Raw genomic sequence first — 19,409 nt, 5'->3', positions numbered from 1 at the left:
ATTTTCTGTAGATGAAAATTTCACGTTAATGGAACATAATTATCTGGTACATATATCATCCGTTATAATATATCATGTATATAGATAATATATATATAAATTAAACTTATGGTTATATAGTATACAATTATAAATATATTAAGCATATACTAGATTGTATTGTAATTAGCAACAATTGACTACTAACACTTTTCCTTCCTAGTTAGCTGTTATTGAAAACTCTCTAGTAAGCCATGGAGTAAAATGATGTTATGTAATTTTGATTTTGTTAGGCTAATTTCCAGCAGTTAAGTATAGCTCAATTAGTGTTCTGTTTCGACTATGTAATTCAAAAACTATGTTTTGTAAAAACCCACAAAAATAAGAACAAGAACAAGAAAAGCAATGTCGTTTGAGTTATTGAAGGAGAATTCAGCCCATAGCTTTTCGCCATGCTTTGGCAGCTGTTTTAGAGCATTCATCCAGCTGCATTTGTCTAACACTTGAATAATGATCATGCAGTTTGTCAGATGCTTTTGGGAGAGAATTCACTATGCAGAAATATTTAGTATTTAACTAATTTTTCCAATTATAGGTTTTTGATTAGGGTAAATTTATTTTGAATTACTCCTGATGTTAAACCCAATCTTCATTAGTGTTCCATAGAATTGTGAAACATTAGGATTATAGAAATCTTTCCCAGCTAGAAGGAGCACTCTCATTTTATAGATGATTAAGTTGAGCTTCAGAGAGACTAAACAACCTGCCCAAGGTTTTGGAGCCCAGGAGGCTTGGAACTCATTTTCTGATATACAGTTGGACACTCTTAGAGTATTTCCTGTAACAATGTATGCAGATAGAGAAAAAAAATAACTATTTCTTTTTTTTTGACCCCAAACATAACTATTTCTTATTGGTCATGGAGGGTTATGAGCTATTAGCTCATGAAGTCTGTGAGGGAGTTACTGGAATGTAACTTATCAGTATGTTTTCAAATCCTTAGAGCAGAGCTTCTTGACCTGTGTGCTGTAAATGCGTATGGGTGTGCTGGAGGTGGATGGACAGGGCCTAGTGTGGCAAAAAATCAGGAAAGCATTGAAATAAATGACTCTGGTACACTTTAAGTACATACAGAGAATGTTATTTTTCTTGGCAGTAAAATCCACTCTCTAGGAAGAAATAAGCTTTTGTTGGAAGACTGCTCTGATGAACTTTTTGGAGGGCTGGGCCTTCAGGAAGGCTGAGGAGCTAAACTGGATAAAAAGGAGAGACACTTATTTGGAGACTGTGTAGAGAGTCAGAGAGAGAGAAGAGAAAGACTTAAGGGCTGGTGGTTCAAGAGAAACTTTGGGGAAACAGAAATAAAGAATGGGGACATCAGCAGATTTACAGTGCTCCATAATGATTTGTGGAGTAAGTTACTTTGGGAGATGGGATGAAGTGCTTTATCTTGCTTCGAGATAGAGACTGGTAAAATCCAACATTGACCAAGGAAGGACAGTTCCATATAAGTTACAATACAATTATGAAAACTTATTAGCAAAGATCAGATACCCACTACACCACAGTGCGTGGCATCTCCCACATGAATGTCCGTTTGGGAATCCTGGTCCTAAGAGAACATGACCATTGGGAGTGGGCCTCTGGGAAGGGTGCTGTGGTGTGCAAGGGCAACCCTTGGTTATGTGCGCCACGCAAAATGAATTGTGTTGTGTTGCTGGAAGTTAAGGGTGAATAATATAAATAACTGAAATTGGGTGAGGTTTCCTTTTAAAAAATTATACTTACGTTGATCTGTTCATGTGTCTGCATTAAATTTTAATGTGACTGAGTGGAGAGGATTGCTTGGGCCCAGTAGTTTGAGAACAGCTTGGGCAAAATAGCAAGACTCTGTCCCTATTAAACATTTCTTTTAATGTGAAAAATGTTATTTGTGGGGAATCACATATTTTTTGAGAATGTTTTCCAAACTAACAATCATCACACAGTTTCTCAAAGGACTTTATTTTCATATTTGTGAAAGTTTTATGAAACATATTAAAATGTTATAAGAATCATTAATAACATATTGCATGTTTAATGAACAGCCTTTATTAAAATGAAGAAATATGTAAAGAAACTATATCTGGAATGAAGCGCCTCCTTCATTATTGGACAGAAAATAGTGGTAATCATTATTGTAGGAATTTAAGAATATATGATATACATGTGAATGAAGTTTATTCTTTTGAGTTTTGTCCTATGGGAAACTCCACCAAGATGATTAGTTGATGAATTCTGTTGGTCATTTATAGTCAGGATATTAGCAAGCAAAATATTCCAAAGTCTTCTGGCTGATGTTTGTGTGAAAGGATGTGGTCTCATATGAGCAGGAAATGGATAATAATGCAGTGAAAAGACTGGAGATAACTTCACAGTTAATTTAGGGTAAAATTTATTTTGATTATAATATTATTTCTGGTGAAAATATTAAGTCTGAATTATTCAGACAATTGCTTTAATTCTCCATTTGGCATTTGACTTGTGCCAGAGCTAACCTTTGGGTATTAATGAGAGTGCGGGTCCAGAGCCTAGTCAAGTAAGAGATTAGGAAGCAAGAGACGGAAAGAAAGTTCTACCTATGCCAAGGGTCAATGCATAGTAATGGTAATGATTTGATTGGGAACTTTTATTAGCAGCCATTTCTTTGACAGACTAATAAAAATTACTTTTAAAGATTCTTTTCCAAGTTATCTTATATAATGGATTATGATGAAAAAAGTGTGAACCACATTTCATCTTCTTTCTTGCCTTCTGTTAAATATATATTCAGCTTAGAAACTAAATAGCACAGGATAAAACTTGAAATCGTAAATTCTGTACATTCTTTGTAGTTCAAAGGTATTACATGATAACTCACAAGTAGAGAATTGTACAGGATAGTTGGGAAATGTTTTTTAACCATCAGAGAATGCTCACTGGGCACACACATAACATGTGGATGCCCAAAGCATTTCAGAATTAGAATTACAAAAAAAACCCCAAAAACAAAACACTTGTTGTGAATGGTTTGTGAACCCAATCTCACCTGTGTGGGCAGGGCTAATTCTGATATGAAGAGGAGTTCTCCCTTCTCTTAAGTAAACAATAACTAAAATTGGCTTTTATCCAATCAGTTATTCTAAGATCACTGCAACTTTTTTCTCTCGAAAAAAAGAATTGCCCTAAAGAAGTTCCATTTGCTTTGCCCTCTTTCTTTTCTCCCCCCTCTAAAGGCAGAAAGATATGTGTGTGTTGAAATAGCAAAGATTTCATTTAAAAATACTTTTTAGATAATCAGACCTGCTGTTTGCACAGTGAGGTCTTTGGTCCCTGGGAGATACGCTATATTACTGAATTCGTTTCTGGAGTCATCTTTAATGGGGCTAGGGAATCCACTGGGTGGCGTAAGAACTGCTGGTATGACCCACCATGCTTTGTGGTCTGGGGTCTCTCTGTGTAATTCCCACAACTTGACTTTGAGATAGATCTAAAAAAGCGAACCATCAAATGTTGGAAATATCAGGTAAGAAATTAAAATAGGCTGGGCATGGTTACTCCTGCCTGTAATCCCAGAACTTTGGGAGTCCAAGGCAGGCAGATCACTTGAGATCAGGAGTTCAAGACCAGCCTGACCAACAGGGTGAAACTCCATCTTTACATAAATACAAAAATTAGCAGGGTGTGGTGGCACACACCTGTAATCCCAGCTACTCTGGAGGCTGAAGTGGGAGAACAGCTTGAACCTGGGAGTTGGAGGTTGCAGCGAGATGAGATTGTGCCACTGCACTTCAGCCTGGGCAACAGAGCCAGACTCTGTCTCAAAAAAAAAAAAAAAGATAATGGAGATTATTGAAAAGAATAAGATAGGAGGAAATATAATATTTAAGATTAAAGAAGAAGTCTGGGTGTGGTAGCTCATGCCTGTTAGCCCAGCACTTTGGGAGGCTGAGGCAGGACAATCACTTGAGCCAGGGAGTTTGAGACCAGCCTAAGCGACATAGCGAAACCCTGTTTCCACACACAAAAAAATTACAAAATATTAGCCAGGTGTGGTGGTATGCACCTGTAGTTTCAGCTACACAGGAGGTTGAAGTGGGAGGATGGCTTCAGCCCAGGAGGTGGAGGCTGCAGTGAGCCAGGATCGCACCACTGAACTCCAGCCTTGTTTCAACAAATAATAAAAACTAAAATAAAATCAAAAGAAGAAAGTGAAGCCAACTGAAAACAAAATGCATTAAAACACAGAGAAAGTTAGAAAATAAAGTTTAAAGATGAAATAGAAACACCAAGGAAAAATGTTTATATGTTATAGAAAGCATATGAACTTACTTTATATTATTGCTCACACTTATATAATGCTTGATATATGCCAAGTGATGTTTAAAGGCATAACTTACAAACCTTTTGGGATTTAAACTATAATTATTCACATTCTGTAAATTAGGAAACTGAGACCCAGAGAGATTAAATGATTTATTTAACATCACAGGTTTGTAAGTGGCAAAACTAAGATTAGGATATATATGTATATATAGCTACATTATTAAACAACTACACAATTCAGTATGTTAGACAACTATTTATTGTGTCTTCATCCATTCTGAGATTAGCGCCTCTTTTCCCTTTTTGGGGAACTGTTCCTTCTTACCATGTGACTTGAGTGGAAGCTGCTGCCATGTTCTTTGACACTCTCTTTCCATGTTTTCAACCATCTTTACTTGATTATACAATGTGTTTCCAAATATTATTTTAGAATCTCTGCATTTTCATCAGATAAAAGAGGATTATCTCCCTTTTATGGGACAATTAATCATTTCCACTTAAAAATGGAACTGTATTATAAACAAAATTTTGGCCAGGCATAGTGGCTTATGCTTGTAATTTCAGCACTTTGGGAGGCCAACATGTGAGGATTGCTTGAGGCCCAAAGTTTGAGACCAGTTTGGGTGACATAGCAAGACCTAGTCTCTACTAAAAAAAAAAAAAAAATTAGCCTGGCATAGTGGTGCATGTCTATAGTCCTGGCTACTCCAGAGGCGAAGGTGGGAGGATTGCTTGAACCCAGGTGTTGGAGGCTGCCAGGAGCTATGATTGCACCACTGTACATAGCCTGAGTGATGGAGCAAGTCCCCATTTCTCAAAAAAGAAATCCCAAACCCCCACCAAAGTTTTAATGTTATTTTGAACATTCATATTAGATAATTTAGAGACTGGTAACAAAAATAATATTCTGATTTCAATTAATTAATTATTCCAATTAATTAATTAACATATTTTATTAAATGCTTATTTAAATCAGATATAATATTAGTAAAAGATTGATAAGAGCATGTACCAGTGACAATTTTCTGAGACATTTTTTTTTATATTTAGGACTATTAGCCTACAAGTGCATGTGTGTCTGTGTGTGTATGTGTGTGTATCCACACATACACACACATATACACATGTATATATGTGTATAAATACATATATACATATATGTACATATATACAAATGTGTGTATACATATGCATATGCATACATTTAAATGGAGTATGTTCATCTAGAAAATCAAGACATTTAGAAACTGAGAATAAATAAATATTTAAAAATGGAAAGGCAAATGGCTTTTCAAGATAGCCCTGATTTTAGGTCAATGGAAAAAATCTAAGCAGTTGTTTTAACTAAAGTATCTGGTGATCATAGCTTGGAGGGTCTGGAATTTTAAGGTGGGTGGCTCATTTGACTTGAAAATCCAATATTTTTTCTGAAGTAGGTGTTGCCATGGTGACAGAACGGCTTAGCAACTGAAGACTGATTTCATTGGCGGGCTGTCTGCAGACTTGCTTGTTGAGTGGCATTAATATGTTGCCTCCTGCTGTTTTTTATTGAGGAGACCATCTGGCATTAGCTGTATTTAAAGGTACAGTTCTGTTAGACAAAGAATACCAGGTGATATACACTGAGGTGTTAAAAATAGGTTTTGTAGGAAGTTCGACTTCCAATCACAACCTATTATAGCCAGTTGATTCACGAATCAAGCCTTTGACACTAGGCATTACAAGATTTTGCTGTTGTACTTACTTATATTCTAAAAATTTAATTGCCTAAATATACTTTACTAAATGATCATATTAATCTTGATGTACCTAAAAATTAATTTACTTGATAAACTGGTCTCTCACATTATATGTTCACAAACCAGAGATATAGTTTTTAAATAATGATTACTGAGGATGTTTAATGTATCAGAGCATAAACAGCTATCAGTTTTTCTTTTACTTTGAAGGGTGATAAAAATAATGGATTTTCAAGTGACATGTATTAAGATGTCAAATGCATCTATTCTACTGTTATAATTATAACTGTTGATTCTAAACAATAAATACCTGTTGTACATCTGTGAAAAGACATACTCTCTTTTTTTTTGGATACAGTCTCACTCTGTCACCCAGGATGGAGTGCAGTGGCGCGATCTTGGCTCACTGCAAACTCTACCTCCCAGGTTCAAGCGATTCTCTTGCCTAAACCTCCCAGGTAGCTGGGATTACAGGCACCACGACACTGGCTAATTTTTGTATTTTTAGTAGAGATGGGGTTTCACCAGGTTGGCCAGGCTGGTCTCGATCTCCTGACCTCATGTGATCCACATGCCTCGGCCTCCCAAAGTGCTGAGATTACAGGTGTGAGCCACCATGCCTGGCCACAAACCCTCTTATTAAGGAGTTTCCAATATAGTAGGGAGGATAAGACACATGCACACATTATGAAAAGACAGAAAATGACAAGTACCTTAAGAGTAATACAAAGTGAAGTCTGAGACTGAAGAATGGAGGACACATTTAATAAGGATACTCATCAAGACTTCTGATTGGCTTAATCTTGTCCAGTGTAGAAGAGAGAAGAGAATTCTAGGAGCAACAGTAGCATTCATTGGTGTTATAATCCCAGCTTCTCTAAGATTGGGTTCCAAGGTGATGTCCAGAGGATAATAACAGAGCACTTTGTGCTTAGAGCTTGCCGTACATGTAGAGGAAGCAAAATCTTTACAAGTAGTTTTGGCCACACCATGAATATCCTTAAATGCTAAGCTGAGGATTTAGACTTCATTTGTTTGAGAGTTAACAGAAATAGATCATTTGTGAGTTGCTAATTTAAGAAAAAGATATTGTATGCTTTTGACACATTTAGGGAGGTGGTGTGGATCCCCACCTGGAGAGAGATATACAGCCATCAGTTTAAAACGAAAATTATTTCATGGCAGAATTTGAGGACAGAGGAAAAGATTTAGGGGTCAGTTGCTTTAGTGATGAGGGTGAAAATGGTGATGAGCATAAGACCACTGAGGGAGGGAGAATAGACAAAGGAGGGAAAGTATATCAGGCAGAGACTTAGAACACACCAATCTTTTTAAGATTAAATGAGCAAGAAGAGAGCAGAGAGATCTAGTCAGAGAAAGAAAGCTAGTAGGTGTAATTCAGGGCTGTAGTCTCAAAATAGGACTGGGGGCATATGAAGATGTCAAATGCTGTGGAAGTTGAGGATACAGGAAAGGTCATTCACTCCCAGCACTGATTGGAAATCACTGGGGACATTTGGGGAAGTAGTTTCAGTAGTCAAGAGGAAGAAGTCAAGCAAATGGATAAGGAGTACGTGAAGGGCGGTTTCACCACTAATACTCACCATTTTTCTCACCCATTCATCAAACCAAACCTTTCTTTTTAAAGCCTAGTCAAGTGAAGCAGTGGGAGTAAATAAACTTTTTGAAAGATTACATACTATTTTCAACACACATTCATTCCTGAACTCACATCCTTGTGGCGGTCACTGCATTACTCTTCAAATGGTTTTCACAGAGGGCGACAGTGACTTCTTAATAGGGTGACCTTATGTCTCAGTTTGCACCATATTCAGTGTTTCTGGGGTATTTGTTAATAGAGCCCTCTTTCATCCTCAAAACTGTCCTGGTCTGGATGATAAATTATGAGTTACCCCGGCTCTTAACCACTAATTCTAATGAGCACTTTTCAATCTTTATCTTACTTGACCTTATTTGATATTTTTTTCTTTATAGAGCTGATTATTCTCCTTTAGTGTGTCTTGAAACTTGGGTTCTTTGATTTGTGCTGGATAATTCTTCTGGTTCTCCTGATACCCTCTCAGTCTTTCCTGAGGCCTTCGCTTCTGTCCATCATGTAAATGGTGCCATTGCTTAGAGTTCTGTTCTTGGTTTATTCTCCTCGTTACACACATTTTCAATAGACAGGCTCACTTGTAACAACAGATGCAGTTAACTAGAAGGCAGCGATGGAAAAATATAACCCTTGTTTCTCTCCCCCGAGCTTCAGATGGGCACATCCACCTGCCTAGTACACCTTTACTGTAAGTGAAACTTAACATGTGGACAAAAACTTGAGGATTGGAGTGAGACATAAGGCTACCAGCTCTGCCATTTAATAGCTTAATGATCTTAAAGAAGAAAGTCTCTATGTCCCAGCTTCCACTCTGTAAAATCATGACACCTGTCACATAAGGTTTATGTGCGGGTAAAACGAAACAGCGCATGTAATGTGCTGAGCACAATTCATGGCGCACAATTCATGGCTCACAACATACACTTCATGAATAGTAGAAATTATTATTATTTCCCAAACCTTATTCTCCTCCTGTTATTTCTTCTCTTGTGGAACATCTGTCTTCCTGAGTGGAGGAGGGTTCATGTGTAGGGGAACATGAAATACCTTTGGAAAGATTGGGTGATACCACAATGTATGAGACTCTGAAAGCTGGACAGAGGAATTTAGATACTATGCTGGGTAACAGGGGCTTCTGCAGTCTTGTAAGCACGGAATGATTCTGTGGAAAGTGGTGTTGTAGTAAAATTAGTTATTTTAACATTAAACCAAATGTGTTAAAAGTAGGCGGGAAGGCTGGGCAAAAGGTTGTTAAAGTAGTACTGGCATAATTTGAGGAGGACTTGGAAGGGTGTGGTGACAATGGAATGAAGAGGAAACGATACCTAAGGAAAGGTGATAAATGAACAGATTATTTTATTTTTATATCAGTTCTTTCTTCAGAAGGTTGTAAAATATTTATATCAAAAAGATATATTTAATAAAGATGTCATAACGCTTCTTTATGGATCAAGAATCCACTACTGCTTTGTACCAATTTATTTGTGAAAGAGAAGTAAAATGTGCTAATAATAATGGTGACCAACATTTTCAGCCTGATTCTCTCAGTATTTGCTTAGATGCTTACTTACCTCTTCAGATCTTTGAATGAATTTTATAAATGACTGGTCCCATTTATAACCTTTATGATTCTCATAGTTACGTAGAATTACTGAGATGCATAATTCAGTCTTAGAGGATGTTGGTGTTTCTAGTGATTCTGGCCTGTTACATGACACCGTGTGATATAGTTTGGATATTTGTCCCTGCCCAATCTCATGTTAAAATATAATGGCCAGTGTTGGAGATGGGACCTGTTGGGAGGTGTTTGGATCATAGAGGCAGATTCCTTATGAATGGCTTGACGCCATCCTCTGGTGAAGAGTGAATTCTTGTAAGATCTGATTAAGTGTGTGACACTTCGCCTGCCTTGCTCTCTTTCTCTCCATGTGACATGCATGCTCCCATTTCTATCATGAGTAAGAGCTCCCTGAGGCCTCCTCAGAAGCCGAGTAGATGCCAGCACCATGCTTGTATAGCCTGCGTAACCATGAGCCAATTAAACTTCTTTTCTGTATAAGTTACTCAGTTTCCAGTCTTTCTTTATAGTAAGCAAGAATGGCCTAATGCACCATGTAAATTAAAATATAAACTTGTAAATATGTCACAGAAAGATTTACTCTCCCCTGAAGAGGAGTCAATATGAAAACCTGAGGAATGTGGCAAGTAGAAAAACAGAAATGAGAAAACTACCCTTGTTTTTCAAAAATATTTTTAATGTATTTTTTCTTTGGAAATAGATTGTTGTTTTGAAGTCTGGAATGTAAAATGCCAGACTCTTCTTCCCCTTTTCTGGATTTGAAACAATCGAACACTGGGAAATAATCTGGTCCTGAACTAAAATGCAGGCACACCAAATTTGAACTCAGATTGAAAAAGTCAGCACTGGGAATCAGCTAGAAATTAACGATGATTAGGAAGAGTATTTTGATTGCTATCTGATTCTTTCATAGCTCTGTACAACTTAATGTAAGCAAGCTATTAAAAAGCAAAAACTGAAGGCAACTGTTTCATGATGTGTGTATCACAAAGGAAAGCATCATCACCTGTCATTGAAACTAAGAAAGGCTCATGTCACCAAATGTGACAAGACAACAATGTAAAAATTTTTTAAAAATCATATTCTTGAGGCCATGAAACACATGTTCCAGAAAACAGTTTTTTAGAATTGCATAAAATAAAAATGTCTGCAAACTGATGGGGAAGCAGTGTGGAGTGGTATGAAAAATGTTACAGAAGTCTATATTTGTAAAATCTGGAAGTTGGAGTAGATAGTCATTGGGGCCCCAGCTCTAAAATCCTACTACCACTATTAATGTGACAACGATTTAATTGTTGAACAAAATTTAAATTGTAACATATGCCATGGGGAATGTGTTTTCTGGCTTGCTAACAACGTAAAAAGAGGATGTGAAAGCCTCTTGTAATTCATGTTTTTAATTTAATTTTTTTTAACAGAGTTTGGTTTTTATTGTTATGTGTTTGGCTGGGTGCAGAATTGCCCTCACCACCCTTGGCCACCCTGGCCTCCTGGGAGGAACAGGCAGAGACGGCTCTAAGCTCTAGATGGCTCGTAGCTGCCACTCTAGGCCTCGGGACTTATACAGTGAGCATAGTGGATTCCACCTTCCAATAGGAAGTGCAAACTCTAATTCACAAACTTCACCAGGAGGGAGAGATGGTGTTGGCTGAAGGCACTTTAATCAGGGAGAAATCCCAATGCCAGAGTTTGTCTTCCTTTTCATTACTTTGATAAATCTAGACTCCACTCTGTTGGAGAACCAGCACAGCCGGTAGCTGGGGTTAGTGCACTGGCTGAGCGAGGCAGAGACCTGCTCACTGGGAGAACTTCTTGATAGGGCTGTTAGCATGGTCAGCTAGCCGCTGGCATGGGGTGAACTGTTTTCCACAGGCAGCGTCATACTTCTTGAGCGGGTCCACTATCTACTGGGTGCTATACAGATCCACAAAGCAGAAAGGCCCTCCATGACAAGGGAGGAAGCTGAGCCCAGAGACGGGTCTGATGTCTCCCTCTGCATGTCTGGCCAACATCCCCTCTTGTAGGCACATGACTGCCTCATTCACATATCTTGTCATCAGGTGGAACTGGATGTTTTCATCTGAGGAGACTTCAGACTTAGGAGGCATCTTCAGACTCACTAAAATACTATCCATGTCAGAATTCAAATTCTTACTCTTCCACTCTCCAGATAGTTGTAAAAGCCCTTCCCAGACTTTCGACCTAGGAAGCCTTGGACACCATCTGTGTCAGCAGTTCTGGGTTTCCACCTCCAAACTGCTCCCCAAAGGCTTTGCCCAGATCTTCCACCACATGTTGTGCTACATCCACACCAACTTCATCCGCCACTGTGGTGGCATCCACAGGAAAGCCAAAGCTTGTGGTCAGGGAATCCAGCTTCTTCGGGTCAACTCCTTCCTGGAGGATTCAGATGACTTCAGACATCATGGGTGCAAGACACCTGGTGGTATAGAAGCCAGGTCCATTCTTAACCACAATGATGACTTTGTCCTGCTTGAGACTGACTGCTACAGCTGAAGCACTGGTGCCTTTGGAAGTTTTATCGATTTGTGATAATCTCCAGCAGCTGTGTCTTGTCTAGGGGAGAGAAGTAGTGCATGCCAATTACCTTTTCAGGTCTTTTACTGACAGCAGCAATTTCACTGATTGGGAGAGCAGATGTGTTACTGGCAAAAACACAGTCACCTGGAATCACCGCTTCGCTTTCCTTTAGCACTCTGTGCTTAAGACTAAGGTCCTCAAACACAGCTTCAGTCACCATGTCGGCCTTTTCAAAACCTTGGTAATCAAGTTGGCCAGTCAAGTTGTTGAAGATGGAGTCTCTTTCAGATGATGTTAGAGGTTTCTTCTTCACCTTATCATTCAATCCTTTGAACACTTGTTTTTTTTTTTTTTTTCCAGTGGGACAGGAGAATCACAAGGAATCAGGTGTTCAGAGGAATGTATTGAGTAGAGGTGAGGAACTAGGATGTTGAAAAGTAAAAAAAAGGAGAGAAGGAGAGGAAGAAAGAGGAAGAAAAAGAGGGAGAGAGAACAGGAATATTGCTTCATTCTGAAAATGGGTATTAATAATGGCCGATCAATATTTTGTGTATTTAAAATGGAGAACTCTATAAATATTTATTGAGTTTACTTGTTCCGGATCTCAGTTGAACTCCTGGATATCCTTATTAATTTTCTGTCTCGTTGAGTCTAAATCTCGTTATGGGTCTTATGTATCTGGGTATTAAGATCTCTTATTGTTGCATTGATCCTTTTACCACTGTATCTTTGTTGCTTTGAAATCTATTTTATCAAATGTGAGAATTGCAACTTCTGCTTTTTGTTTATTTATTTATTTTTGCTCTCCATTTGGTTGGTAAATTTTTCTCCAACCCTTTGTTTTGAGTTGTTGTGTATCTTTGGATATACCGTTAGGTTTTGGCTGTATCTTTTGATTGGGGGATTTAGTCGATTTAAATTTAGGGTTACTGACATTTGATGTTAACTGGCTATTTTATCCATTTGTTGATGTAAATTCTTCTTTATGTTGATGCTCTTTACTTTTTGGTACATTTTTAGAAAGGCTCATACTAGTTGTTCCTTTTTATGTATAATGCTTCTTTCAGAAGTTCTTGTAAAGCAGGCCTGGTGGTAATAAAATCTCTGAGTACTTGCTTGTTCATAAAAGATTTTATTTTTCCTTCAATTGTGAAGCTTAGTTTGGCAGGATATGAGATTCTAGGCTGAAAGTTCTGTTCTTTAAGTATGTTGAATATTGGCCCCCACTCTCTTCTGGCTTGTAGGGTTTCCGCTGAGAGATCTGCTGTAAGTCTAACAGGCTTCCCTTTATGGGTAACCTGGCCTTTCTCTCTGGCTGCCCTTAGTATTTTCTCCTTCGTTTTGATCCTGGTGAATCTAACGATTATGTGCCTTGGGGTTGCTCTTCTTGAGGAATATCTTTGTGGTGTTCTCTGTATTACCTGGGGTTGGATAGTGTCCTGCTTTGCTAGATTGGGAAAATTTTCCTGGATAATATCCTGAAAAGTATTTTCCAGCTTGGATTCATTCTCTCCATCACATTCAGGTATACCAGTCACACGTAGATTGGGTCTTTTCACATAGTCCCATATTCCTTGGAGACTTTGCTCATTCCTTTTCATCCTTTTTTCTCTATTCTTGTCTTATCGTTTTATTTCATTAAGTTGGTCTTCGACCTCTGATATCCTTTCTTCTGCTTGATCCATTCTGCTATTTAAACTTGTGCATATTTCACTAAGTTCTCGTGTTGTATTTTTCAACTCCTTTAATTCCTTTATATTCCTCTCTATATTGTCTATTCTTGTTAGGATTTCGTCAAACCTTTTTTCAAAGTTCTTAGTTTCTTTACATTGGGTTAGAACAAGTTCTTTTAATTCCCAGAAGTTTCTTATCATCCACCTTCTGAAGCCTACTTCAGATAATGGAACACAGTCCTTTTCCATCAGGGCTTGTTCCGTTGCTGATGAGGAACTGCAATCCCCTGTAGAGGGAGAGGGGTTCTGATTTTGGGTATGCTCGGCCTTCTTAGGCTGGTTTTTTCCCTTTATTATAAATTTATCCATCTGTCGTCTTTACAATTACTGCCTTTCTAATTTGGTTTCTGAGTCGACATCCAATTTATTGATTCCCAGTGCTGGGATTCAAGCAACCCACTGCGCCGGCCAAAATAGCAGCGATAAGACTGATGGTGCTCTTCTGCCCGGGAATCTCTGGTCTGGCTTCCTTCTTGAGTCTGCAACAAGCGGCTCCAAATTTATTCTTCTGTGGAGCTCCAAATTTATTCTTGCACAGGACCTGACCATGTAGAGTCCCATCAAGGCCTTTGATTCTTTGGTCATTGTAAGCTCTCCAAATTTCTGAGATTCAGAGAGATAACCAGTATCACTCCCTTGCTCAATTCCAGTCTTGACCACATCAATTATTTTCAGAGGTGCAGGATAAAGGCCTTTAGTCTGCTTTCGCACTTTTTCTTTCACTTTTTTGTAAATGTGTTGCCTGACAAATTGAATAGTTATGGTGTACACTGTCAGTTTTTCCACCAATCTCCAATTCTTTATCTCTCTTTGCAGAGATTTTATCAGCCAGTCCTTTGGCGAAAGTAATTGCAATTTCTAGGTATTCGATTGTCTGTTCCTCTGGAGGTTTTAGTCCTGGCCCCGGGTTCCACCTATTAGTCAACCAGTCCCATTCTCTTTGCTTTGTCTGCATGAACGTTTCTACCGGTCAGCATCATGTCAAAAGCAACAGGCATATCCACAATTTTGGGCAGATTTTGTGTGCCTCCTGCTCCTGGCAAGATCCCCAGCAAGACTTTAGGGGCACCAAATACTGCTTTTCTGTCTTTTGTTGCTATTGTGTATTGGCAGGAAATGGCAAGCTCAAGTCCTCCTCCCAGGCAGGATCCATGGACGGCAGCCACAACAGGCTTTGTGGACTTTTCCTTTCTCAAATGTTCTCTGTGCTTCTTGTGATGTCTGTGTTAATTCCTGAGGGGTCTTGCAGCAGCTAACAGGTTGATATCAGCACCTGCAATAAAGCAGCTTGGCTTTGATGAGATAAGGATGGCACTTCTGATTTGATCATTAGCCCAGATTTCATTCATAACATCTGTGAACTCTGAATGCAGCTCTTTATTGAGTGTATTACCTTTGAATTGGGAGAGTTAATTTGAATCACTGCCACATGCCCTTTGATCCACAGTTAATATGGGTTCTGGTCAGTAAAGCCGAAGACTGTAAAATTGCGGCATATATAACCTCTGGAGCAGAGGATCCTGAAGGCAGAGAAGTGGTTGCCAGTCACCTGGTAGGCCACCATGTTGAGCTAAAGAGGACAGCAGTGGAGAGCGCTTCTCTTTAATTTCATTCTTCTCTTTTGTATTAGCTTTTTTGATTTATTATAACCAAAGAGAATGCAAATGAACTGACTTCACAGTTTTTTCCTCAGATTTCAGAGTTGAACTATTCTTAAACTCCCTCCTTGCCTCTTTGATTAAATATTTTAATGGCTGAAAAGCTTTGTGGTCATTGTTATTTTGTTGCAGCTTTATTGAGATAGGATTCACATACCAAATAGTTCAAACAATTGAAAGTAAAATCCAATGACTTATAGTATATTGACAGTGTTGTGCAGCCATTGCTACAATGTTAGAACAATTATATAATCACCTGAAAAAGAAACCCCACGCCCATTAGCAATCACTCCTCATTTTCCCATTTCCTCCCAATCCTGCTCCAACAACTCTAGGCAACCAGACTGATCTACTTTTTGTTTCTATAGATTTGCTTATCCTAGACATTTCGTATAAATCAAATCATGCAATCTGTGGTCTTTTGCGGCTGACTCCTTTAACTTAGCATGTTTTCAAGGTTCACCCATGTTGTAGCATGTATCAGTACTCCATTGTGTGGATTTACCATATTTTATTTTTCCTTTCATCAGTTGCTAGAGATCCGGGTTGCTTCCATTTTTTTGTCTATTATGAACAACTCTGCTATGAACATTCATGGGCAAGTTTTTGTGTAGATATGTGTTTTTATTTCTTTTGGGTTTGTACCTAGCAGTGGAATTGCTAGGTCGTATTGCAATTCTTTGTTTAACATTTTCAGGAACTGCCAGACTGTTTTCCAAAATGGCTGCACCATTTACATTCCCATCGGCAGTGTACAAAGTTTCCAATTTCTCTATATCCTCACCAACTTGTTTTTGCTGCCATTTTGAGATTATAGCCATTCTACTTGGTGTGGGGTGATATTTTAATATTGTTTTGATTTGCATTTTCCTGATGACTCATGACTTTAAGCATCTTTTCATCTGCTTATTGACCATGTATATATTTTTTGGAGAAATTTCCATTCTTTTTTTGAGACGGAGTTTCGCTGTTGTTACCCAGACTGGAGTTCAATGGCATGATCTTGGCTCACCGCAACCTCCGCCTCCTGGGTTCAAGCAATTCTCCTGCCTCAGCCTCCCAAGTAGCTGGGACTACAGGCGTGCACCACCATGCCCAGCTAATTTTTGTATTTTTAGTAGAGACGGGGTTTCACCTTGTTGACCAGGATGGTCTCGATCTCTGACCTCGTGATCCACCCGCCTCAGCCTCCCAAAGTGCTGGGATTATAGGCGTGAGCCACCGCACCTGGACTTTTTTTTTTTTTAAGATTGGGTCTGGCTGTGTTGCTCAGCCTGGTCTCAAATTCCTAGGCTCAAGGGATTCTGCCACTTCAGCCTCCCAAGTAACCCAAGTGGGTTGCTGGGATTACAAGCATCATGCCAGGCTCCTATTTTTTTGAGATGGAGTCTTGCTCCCTCTCCCAGACTGGAGTGCAGTAGGTCATGATCTTGGCTTATGGCAATGTCTGCCTCCCAGGTTCAAGCAATTCTCCTGCCTCAGCTGCCCAAGTAGCTGGGATTACAGGCACCTGCCACCACACCTGGCCAATTTTTTTTTTTTTTTTTTTAGTAGAGACGGGGTTTTGCTGTGTTGGCCAGGTGGTCTTGAACTCCTGGCCTCAGGTGATCTGCCCGCCTTGGCCTCCTGAAGTGTTGGGATTACAGGCGTGAGCCACTGTGCCCAGCCTTTTTTTTTTTTTTTTTTTTTTTTTTTAAGAGACAGAGTTCCTCTGTATCTCAAACTCCTGGCTCTGGGGATCCTCTTGCCTCACCCTCCCAAGTAGCTGAGACAACAGGCATGTGCCACTGCACCTGGGGCTGTCTATTCATTTTAAATTGGGCAATTTGTCTTATTATTGTTGAGTTGTAAGAGCTCCCTATGTATTCTGGAACCAAGTCTGTTATCAGATACATGATTTGCAAAAATGTTCTCCCATTCTGTGGGTTGTCTTCTTTCTTGATAGTGTCCTTTCAAGTATAGATGTTTTACATTTCGATGTGGTCCAATTTATGTATTTTTTCTTGTGTTTCTTGTGCTGTTTGTGTCATATCTAAAAAAAACCATTGCCTAATCTAAGGTCACAAAGATTTATACCTATTTTTTTTCTAAGAGTGTTACAGCTTTAACTCTCGCATTTAAATCTTGGATCCATTTTGAGTTAATTTTTATGGGCTAGGTAGAGGGTCCACCTTCCGTCTTTTGCAGGTGGATATCCCAATGTCCCAGCACAAGTTTTTGAAAAGACCACTATTTTTAAAAAAATCCACCCCTCACCAATGTTTTTATAAGTCACGAATTTCATAGGTGAGTAGAGGTAACTCAGAGATAGCAAACAACTTGATTAATGTCATCAGCTAATAAGGGGTGCAGCAGGAATTTAAAAGCCTTAGATTTTCTGCTTCCAAAACCCATACTTGTTCCTATATACCAGTGGTTCTCAATCTTGGGAACCTGAATCAGAATCACCTGGAGGGATTGTTAAAACTCTGGCTGCTGGAGTCCCATCCCCAGACCTACCCCGATTCAGTAGGTCTGAGGTGGGGCATGAAATTCTGCTTTTCTGACAAGTTCCCAGGGATTCTGATGCCACTGGTTGAGAGTCATTGTACTGTACTGCGACGGTTCCCCTATGTATCCTGATACTTGAAGAGCCTTCAGTTGGGGTGGAGGGAGACACAGAGAAAATATTATAGAGTCAATAATAGTTACAAAGGGCTAAGTGCACATAGAGGAAGAAAACAGTAATTCTGATTAGAATATTGAAAAACGTTTCTGCAGGAGACATTATGGAATGGATTGGTTTATGGATACTCTCAAGTGTTTACCTTCACCTGGTGAAATCAGACAGCAACTGTCTGTTCTTAGATCTGTTTGGTCACAAGTATGCCTAGAGCAGCTAAGCTCTTGAGCACATAAGCAAGTATGTCTGTGATGGAGTGGGTGGTGGCTCCGGAATGGTTGATGTGGGAAATGCAGAGAGAGACCTTAAATGTCAGATTGTGACACTGAATACAGGAAAGTAATGGAAGTGAGGTTGGTTGAAATTTTTCACTCGGTCTCCGTGTGTCACCCAGGCTGGAGTGCAATGGTGTGATTTCGGTTCACTGCAACCTCCATCTCCTGGGTTCAAGTGATTCTCATGACTCAGCCTCCTCAGTAGCTAGGATTACAGGTGTGTGCCACCATGTCTGGCTGATTTTTGTATTTTTAGTAGAGATAGGGTTTTGCCATGTTGGCCAGGATGGTCTCAAACTCCTGACCTCAGGTGATCCACCTGCCTCAACCTCTCGAAGTGCTGGGATTATAGGCATGAGCCACCACGCCTGTTCTCCAACCATGCTTATATCCCACAGTCAGGTTCAGTGAATCAATGCCACTTGTGTGAGAGACTAAAATAAATAATGGACTTAATTTGATGACTTTTCTTTCTGAGTCTTTCAGTGTACAGATGAAATCTTGATAAAGAAACTATCAATAACAGCAGTATAGCAATGCTTTTCTAAAAAACTGTGAAATACTGTGGTGATCTTATCCTGGAACAAACTAGGATAAGCCAGTCTTTATTGAATTATTTTATACTGTAGTTTGTTTATACTTACTTTGTGCTCATTCAGGAGCACAAAGTTATCGAATTCTGCAAAATTTCCTTGCAGGCCTAGGGTTAATGGGGCTTACAGGCTCTCAGGATTGTGTGCCAGTTGCCCTCTTTCCAAAGTATTTTTATTTATGAACCACACAGTTTTTTTTTTTTTCTAAAAAACCAGAGGCCAGGTACAGTGGCTCATGCCTGTAATCCCAGCACTTTGGGAAGCCAAGGCAGGTGAATCATGTAAGGTTAGGAGTTTGAGACCAGCCTGGCCAACATGATGAAACCCCTTTCTCTACTAAAAACACAAAAATTAGCTGGGTGTGATGGCAGGCACCTGTAGTCCCAGTTACTCAGGAGGCTGAGGCAGGAGAATTGCTTAAATCTGGGAGGCAGAGTTTGCAGTAAGTCAAGATCATGCCACTGCCCTGTAACCTGCAAGACAGAGGGAGACTGCATTAAAAAAAATCAGAGGTCTTAATGGGTCAATCGAACTGTGTGAATGACTCACTCAGAACAGCTATAATTTATAAAACGTTAGAAAGATCATTGAATTACAGAGCTATGAACTGACTCCTTTTTCATGCAGCCTGATTATTAATAGTCCTGTTCACAGCTGTGCCCAAAGTAGAAAATCACACCAGCACTGGGTA

The 19,409-nt window shown here is 39.2% G+C and overlaps 1 protein-coding gene and 1 pseudogene across 1 annotated transcript in view; one reads left to right on the top strand and one right to left on the bottom strand.

Moving 5' to 3' along the window:
• CPE (carboxypeptidase E) overlaps nt 1-19,409 on the top strand; it is a 139,167-nt gene that overhangs the window by 15,469 nt on the left and 104,289 nt on the right. The window lies entirely within an intron of this gene.
• Nucleotides 11,053-15,105, bottom strand: LOC103791776 (trifunctional enzyme subunit alpha, mitochondrial-like; annotated as a pseudogene).

This window comes from Callithrix jacchus, chromosome 3, assembly GCF_049354715.1.
Source record: "Callithrix jacchus isolate 240 chromosome 3, calJac240_pri, whole genome shotgun sequence".
Lineage (NCBI taxonomy): Eukaryota > Metazoa > Chordata > Mammalia > Primates > Cebidae > Callithrix > Callithrix jacchus.
Note: the sequence above shows the minus strand (reverse complement) of the source record. Positions and strands in the feature narration are given on the sequence as shown.